At 60.4% G+C, this 6,321-nt stretch overlaps 3 non-coding genes across 3 annotated transcripts; all 3 read left to right on the top strand.

Moving 5' to 3' along the window:
- The first annotated feature begins 2,003 nt into the window (after positions 1-2,003).
- LOC120410515 lies at positions 2,004-2,122 on the top strand. Its single transcript, XR_005602717.1, has one exon. It is a non-coding gene; the product is annotated as a 5S ribosomal RNA (ribosomal RNA).
- A 1,475-nt stretch (positions 2,123-3,597) lies between these two features.
- Positions 3,598-3,716, top strand: LOC120410514. Its single transcript, XR_005602716.1, has one exon. It is a non-coding gene; the product is annotated as a 5S ribosomal RNA (ribosomal RNA).
- A 1,993-nt stretch (positions 3,717-5,709) lies between these two features.
- On the top strand, positions 5,710-5,828 carry LOC120410509. The gene has a single exon (XR_005602711.1). It is a non-coding gene; the product is annotated as a 5S ribosomal RNA (ribosomal RNA).
- The last annotated feature ends 493 nt before the right edge of the window (positions 5,829-6,321 follow it).

Below are 6,321 nucleotides of genomic sequence, written 5' to 3'. Positions count from 1 at the left end.
TTCTTTTGCTGTCTCCCGGGGACTGCAACACAGTGTGCCTTGTTTTGTTTGGGCACATGAGCAAAGGGGCACGAGGGCAACGGTGGCCGTGGCTCGCGTGGCTTATGGGGCTTGTGTGGCTGGCGTGGCTGGCGTGGCTTGTGTGGCTTGTGTGGTGCTGGGCCTGGCTGCAGGTTCCGTTGTTGGCAAAGGCGAAGCAAGTGGCCATGACTGTTGATGCTCACATAGCTTGCGTTGCTGGCGTGGCTTTTGTGGCCTGTGTGGCGCTCGGTCTGGCTGCAGCTTCCGTTGTTAGCAAGGGCGAAGCAAGTGGCCATGACTGTTGATGCTCGCATGGGCTCACATGGCTGGTGTGGCATGTGTGGCTGCTGGGCCTGGCTGCAGGTTCCATTGTTGCCAAGGGCAGACCCAGTGGCCGTGACTGTTGATGCACACGTAGCTTGCGTTGCTGGCGTGGCTTTTGTGGCTTGTGTGGTGCTGGGTCTGTCTGTAGGTTCTGTTGTTGCTGACGGCGGTGCTGGTGGCCATGATTGTGGATGCTTGCATAACTCGTGCAGCTGGCGTGGCTTGAGTAGCTTGTGTGGCTTGTGTGGGTCCGGTCTGGCTGCAGGTTCCGTTGTTGCCGAGGGCAGACCTGGTGGCCATGAGTGTTGATGCTCCCGTAGCTCACATGGCTGGCGTGGCTTTTGTCGCTTGTGTGGTGCCAGGTCTGGCTGCAGGTTCTGTTGTTGCCGACGGCGGCGCTGGTGGCCATGAATGTTGATGTTTGCATAGCTCGTGCGGCTGGCGTTGCTCATGTGGATTGTGTGGTGCCAGGTTTGGCTGCAGGTTCCGTTGTTGCCATGGCCGAAGCAAGTGGCCATGACTGTTGATGCTCACGTAGTTCGCGTGGCCGGCGTTGCTTGTGTGGGTCCGGGTCTGGCTGCAGATTCCATTATTGCCGAGGGCTGACCCGGTGGCCATGACTGTTGATGCTCACGTAGCTCACGTGGCTGGCGTGGCTTGAGTAGCTTCTGCAGCTCTGGGTCTGGCTGCGGGTTCCATTGTTGCCAAGGCCGAAGCACGTGGCCATGACTGGTGATGCTCGTCTAGCTGGCATGGTTTGAGTGGCTTGTGTGGCCTATGTGGCGCTCGGTCTGGCTGCAGCTTCCGTTGTTAGCAAGGGCGAAGCAAGTGGTCATGACTGTTGATGCTCGCATGGCTCACATGGCTGGTGTGGCATGTGTGGCTCTGGGTCTGGCTGCAGGTTCCATTGTTGCCAAGGGCAGACCCGGTGGCCATGACTGTTGATGCTCCCGTAGCTTCCGTGGCTGGCATGGCTTTTGTCGCTTGTGTGGTGCCAGGTCTGGCTGCAGGTTCTGTTGTTGCCGACGGCGGCGCTGGTGGCCATGACTGTTGATGCTTGCATAGCTCGTGCGGCTGGCGGGGCTCATGTGGATTGTGTGGTGCAGGTCTGGCTGCAGGTTCCGTTGTTGCCAAGGGCGAAGCCAGTGGCCATGACTGTTGATGCTCACGTAGTTCGTGTGGCCGGCGGGCTTGTGTGGGTCCGGGTCTGGCTGCAGGTTCCATTGTTGCCGAGGGCTGACCCGGGGGCCACGACTGTTGATGCTCGTGTGGCTCACGTGGCTTGCGTGGTTTGTGTGGCTTGTGTGGTGCTGGTCTGGCTGCAGGTTCTGTTGTTGCAAAGGCCAAAGCTAGTGACCATGACTGTTGATGCTCGCATGGCTGGCGTGGTTTGAGTGGCTTGTGTGGCTTGTGTGGCGCTTGGTCTGGCTGCAGGTTCCGTTGTTGCCGAGGGCGAAGCAAGTAGCCATGACTGTTGATGCTCCCGTAGCTTGCGGAGCTTGCGTGTCCAGTGTGGCTTGTGTGGCTCTGGGTCTGGCTGCAGGTTCCGTTGTTGCCGAGGGCGGAGCTGGCGGCCGTGTGCCGGGTGCGGGGGGCATTGGGGCAGGGCAGGAAGGCGCTGGTGTGTGCTGGAGAGCGCTGCTGTGGGGCTGAGGGGTGCCTACGGCCATACCACCCTGAGAACGCCCGATCTCGTCTGATCTCGGAAGCTAAGCAGGGTCGGGCCCGGTTAGTACTTGGATGGGAGACCGCCTGGGAATACCGGGTGCTGTAGGCTTCTTTTGCTGTCTTCCGGGGACTGCGACACAGGTGCCTTGTTTTGTTTGGGCACATGAGCAAAGGCGCACGAGGGCAACGGTGGCCGTGGCTCGCGTGGCTTATGGGGCTTGTGTGGCTGGCGTGGCTGGCGTGGCTTGTGTGGCTTGTGTGGCTTGTGTGGTGCTGGGCCTGGCTGCAGGTTCCGTTGTTGGCAACGGCGAAGCACGTGGCCATGACTGTTGATGCTCCGTGGCTGGCGTGGCTGGCGTGGCTTGTGTGACTCTGGGTCTGGCTGCAGGTTCCATTGCTGGCAAGGACAGACCTGGTGGCCATGACTGTTGATGCTCACGTAGCTTGCGTGGCTGGCGTTGCATGTGTGGCTTTTGTGGTGCTGGGTCTGGCTGCAGGTTCCGTTGTTGCCAAGGCCGAAGCAAGTGGCCATGACTGTTGATGCTCACGTAGTTCGTGTGGCCGGCGGGGCTTGTGTGGTGCTGGGTCTGGTTGCAGGTTCCATTGTTGCCGAGGGCAGACCCGGTGGCCATGACTGTTGATGCTCCCGTAGCTTGCGTGGCTGGCGTTGCATGTGTGGCTTGTGTGGTGCTGGGTCTGGCTGCAGGTTCCGTTGTTGCCAAGGCCAAAGCAAGTGGCCATGACTGTTGATGCTCGTGTGGCTCACGTGGCTGGCATGGTTTGTGTGGCTTGTGTGGTGCTGGGTCTGGCTGCAGGTTCTGTTGTTGCAAAGGCCAAAGCTAGTGGCCATGACTGTTGATGCTCATCTAGCTGGCATGGTTTGAGTGGCTTGTGTGGCCTGTGTGGCGCTCGGTCTGGCTGCAGGTTCCGTTGTTACCAAGGGCGAAGCAAGTGGCCGTGACTGTTGATGCTCGCATGGCTCACATGGCTGGTGTGGCATGTGTGGCTTGTGTGGCTCTGGGTCTGGCTGCAGGTTCCATTGTTGCCAAGGGCAGACCCGGTGGCCATGACTGTTGATGCTCCCGTAGCTTGCGTGGCTGGGGTTGCATGTGTGGCTTGTGTGGTGCCAGGTCTGGCTGCAGGTTCTGTTGTTGCAAAGGCCAAAGCAAGTGGCCACGACTGTTGATGCTCGTGTGGCTCACGTGGCCGGCATGGTTTGTGTGGCTTGTGGGTTGCTGGGTCTGGCTGCAGGTTCTGTTGTTGCAAAGGCCAAAGCAAGTGGCCATGACTGTTGATGCTCGTGTGGCTCACGTGGCTGGTGTTGCTTGTGTGGCTTGTGTGGGTCCGGGTCTGGCTGCAGGTTCTGTTGTTGCCGAGGGCGAAGCAAGTAGCCATGACTGTTGATGCTCCCGTAGCTTGCAGAGCTTGCGTGTCCAGTGTGGCTTGTGTGGCTCTGGGTCTGGCTGCAGGTTCCGTTGTTGCCGAGGGCGGAGCTGGCGGCCGTGTGCCGGGTGCGGGGGGCATTGGGGCAGGGCAGGAAGGCGCTGGTGTGTGCTGGAGAGCGCTGCTGTGGGGCTGAGGGGTGCCTACGGCCATACCACCCTGAGAACGCCCGATCTCGTCTGATCTCGGAAGCTAAGCAGGGTCGGGCCCGGTTAGTACTTGGATGGGAGACCGCCTGGGAATACCGGGTGCTGTAGGCTTCTTTTGCTGTCTCCCGGGGACTGCGACACAGGTGCCTTGTTTTGTTTGGGCACATGAGCAAAGGGGCACGAGGGCAACGGTGGCCGTGGCTCGCGTGGCTTATGGGGCTTGCGTGGCTGGCGTGGCTGGCGTGGCTTGTGTGGCTTGTGTGGTGCTGGGCCTGGCTGCAGGTTCCGTTGTTGGCAAAGGCGAAGCAAGTGGCCATGACTGTTGATGCTCACATAGCTTGCGTTGCTGGCGTGGCTTTTGTGGCCTGTGTGGCGCTCGGTCTGGCTGCAGCTTCCGTTGTTACCAAGGGCGAAGCAAGTGGCCATGACTGTTGATGCTCGCATGGCTCACATGGCTGGTGTGGCATGTGTGGCTGCTGGGCCTGGCTGCAGGTTCCATTGTTGCCAAGGGCAGACCCAGTGGCCGTGACTGTTGATGCACACGTAGCTTGCGTTGCTGGCGTGGCTTTTGTGGCTTGTGTGGTGCTGGGTCTGTCTGTAGGTTCTGTTGTTGCTGACGGCGGTGCTGGTGGCCATGATTGTGGATGCTTGCATAACTCGTGCAGCTGGCGTGGCTTGAGTAGCTTGTGTGGCTTGTGTGGGTCCGGGTCTGGCTGCAGGTTCCGTTGTTGCCGAGGGCAGACCTGGTGGCCATGAGTGTTGATGCTCCCGTAGCTCACATGGCTGGCGTGGCTTTTGTCGCTTGTGTGGTGCCAGGTCTGGCTGCAGGTTCTGTTGTTGCCGACGGCGGCGCTGGTGGCCATGAATGTTGATGTTTGCATAGCTCGTGCGGCTGGCGTTGCTCATGTGGATTGTGTGGTGCCAGGTTTGGCTGCAGGTTCCGTTGTTGCCATGGCCGAAGCAAGTGGCCATGACTGTTGATGCTCACGTAGTTCGCGTGGCCGGCGTTGCTTGTGTGGGTCCGGGTCTGGCTGCAGATTCCATTATTGCCGAGGGCTGACCCGGTGGCCATGACTGTTGATGCTCACGTAGCTCACGTGGCTGGCGTGGCTTGAGTAGCTTCTGCAGCTCTGGGTCTGGCTGCGGGTTCCATTGTTGCCAAGGCCGAAGCACGTGGCCATGACTGGTGATGCTCGTCTAGCTGGCATGGTTTGAGTGGCCTATGTGGCGCTCGGTCTGGCTGCAGCTTCCGTTGTTAGCAAGGGCGAAGCAAGTGGTCATGACTGTTGATGCTCGCATGGCTCACATGGCTGGTGTGGCATGTGTGGCTCTGGGTCTGGCTGCAGGTTCCATTGTTGCCAAGGGCAGACCCGGTGGCCATGACTGTTGATGCTCCCGTAGCTTCCGTGGCTGGCATGGCTTTTGTCGCTTGTGTGGTGCCAGGTCTGGCTGCAGGTTCTGTTGTTGCCGACGGCGGCGCTGGTGGCCATGACTGTTGATGCTTGCATAGCTCGTGCGGCTGGCGGGGCTCATGTGGATTGTGTGGTGCAGGTCTGGCTGCAGGTTCCGTTGTTGCCAAGGGCGAAGCCAGTGGCCATGACTGTTGATGCTCACGTAGTTCGTGTGGCCGGCGGGGCTTGTGTGGGTCCGGGTCTGGCTGCAGGTTCCATTGTTGCCGAGGGCTGACCCGGGGGCCACGACTGTTGATGCTCGTGTGGCTCACGTGGCTTGCATGGTTTGTGTGGCTTGTGTGGTGCTGGGTCTGGCTGCAGGTTCTGTTGTTGCAAAGGCCAAAGCTAGTGACCATGACTGTTGATGCTCGCATGGCTGGCGTGGTTTGAGTGGCTTGTGTGGCTTGTGTGGCGCTTGGTCTGGCTGCAGGTTCCGTTGTTGCCGAGGGCGAAGCAAGTAGCCATGACTGTTGATGCTCCCGTAGCTTGCGGAGCTTGCGTGTCCAGTGTGGCTTGTGTGGCTCTGGGTCTGGCTGCAGGTTCCGTTGTTGCCGAGGGCGGAGCTGGCGGCCGTGTGCCGGGTGCGGGGGGCATTGGGGCAGGGCAGGAAGGCGCTGGTGTGTGCTGGAGAGCGCTGCTGTGGGCTGAGGGGTGCCTACGGCCATACCACCCTGAGAACGCCCGATCTCGTCTGATCTCGGAAGCTAAGCAGGGTCGGGCCCGGTTAGTACTTGGATGGGAGACCGCCTGGGAATACCGGGTGCTGTAGGCTTCTTTTGCTGTCTTCCGGGACTGCGACACAGGTGCCTTGTTTTGTTTGGGCACATGAGCAAAGGCACGAGGGCAACGGTGGCCGTGGCTCGCGTGGCTTATGGGGCTTGTGTGGCTGGCGTGGCTGGCGTGGCTTGTGTGGCTTGTGTGGTGCTGGGCCTGGCTGCAGGTTCCGTTGTTGGCAACGGCGAAGCACGTGGCCATGACTGTTGATGCTCGCGTGGCTGGCGTGGCTGGCGTGGCTTGTGTGACTCTGGGTCTGGCTGCAGGTTCCATTGCTGGCAAGGACAGACCTGGTGGCCATGACTGTTGATGCTCACGTAGCTTGCGTGGCTGGCGTTGCATGTGTGGCTTGTGTGGTGCTGGGTCTGGCTGCAGGTTCCGTTGTTGCCAAGGCCGAAGCAAGTGGCCATGACTGTTGATGCTCACGTAGTTCGTGTGGCCGGCGGGCTTGTGTGGTGCTGGGTCTGGTTGCAGGTTCCATTGTTGCCGAG

This window comes from Corvus cornix, chromosome 9 (assembly GCF_000738735.6).
Source record: "Corvus cornix cornix isolate S_Up_H32 chromosome 9, ASM73873v5, whole genome shotgun sequence".
In the NCBI taxonomy this organism is placed as follows: Eukaryota; Metazoa; Chordata; class Aves; order Passeriformes; family Corvidae; genus Corvus; species Corvus cornix.
This window is presented reverse-complemented; position numbering and strand designations above follow the sequence as displayed.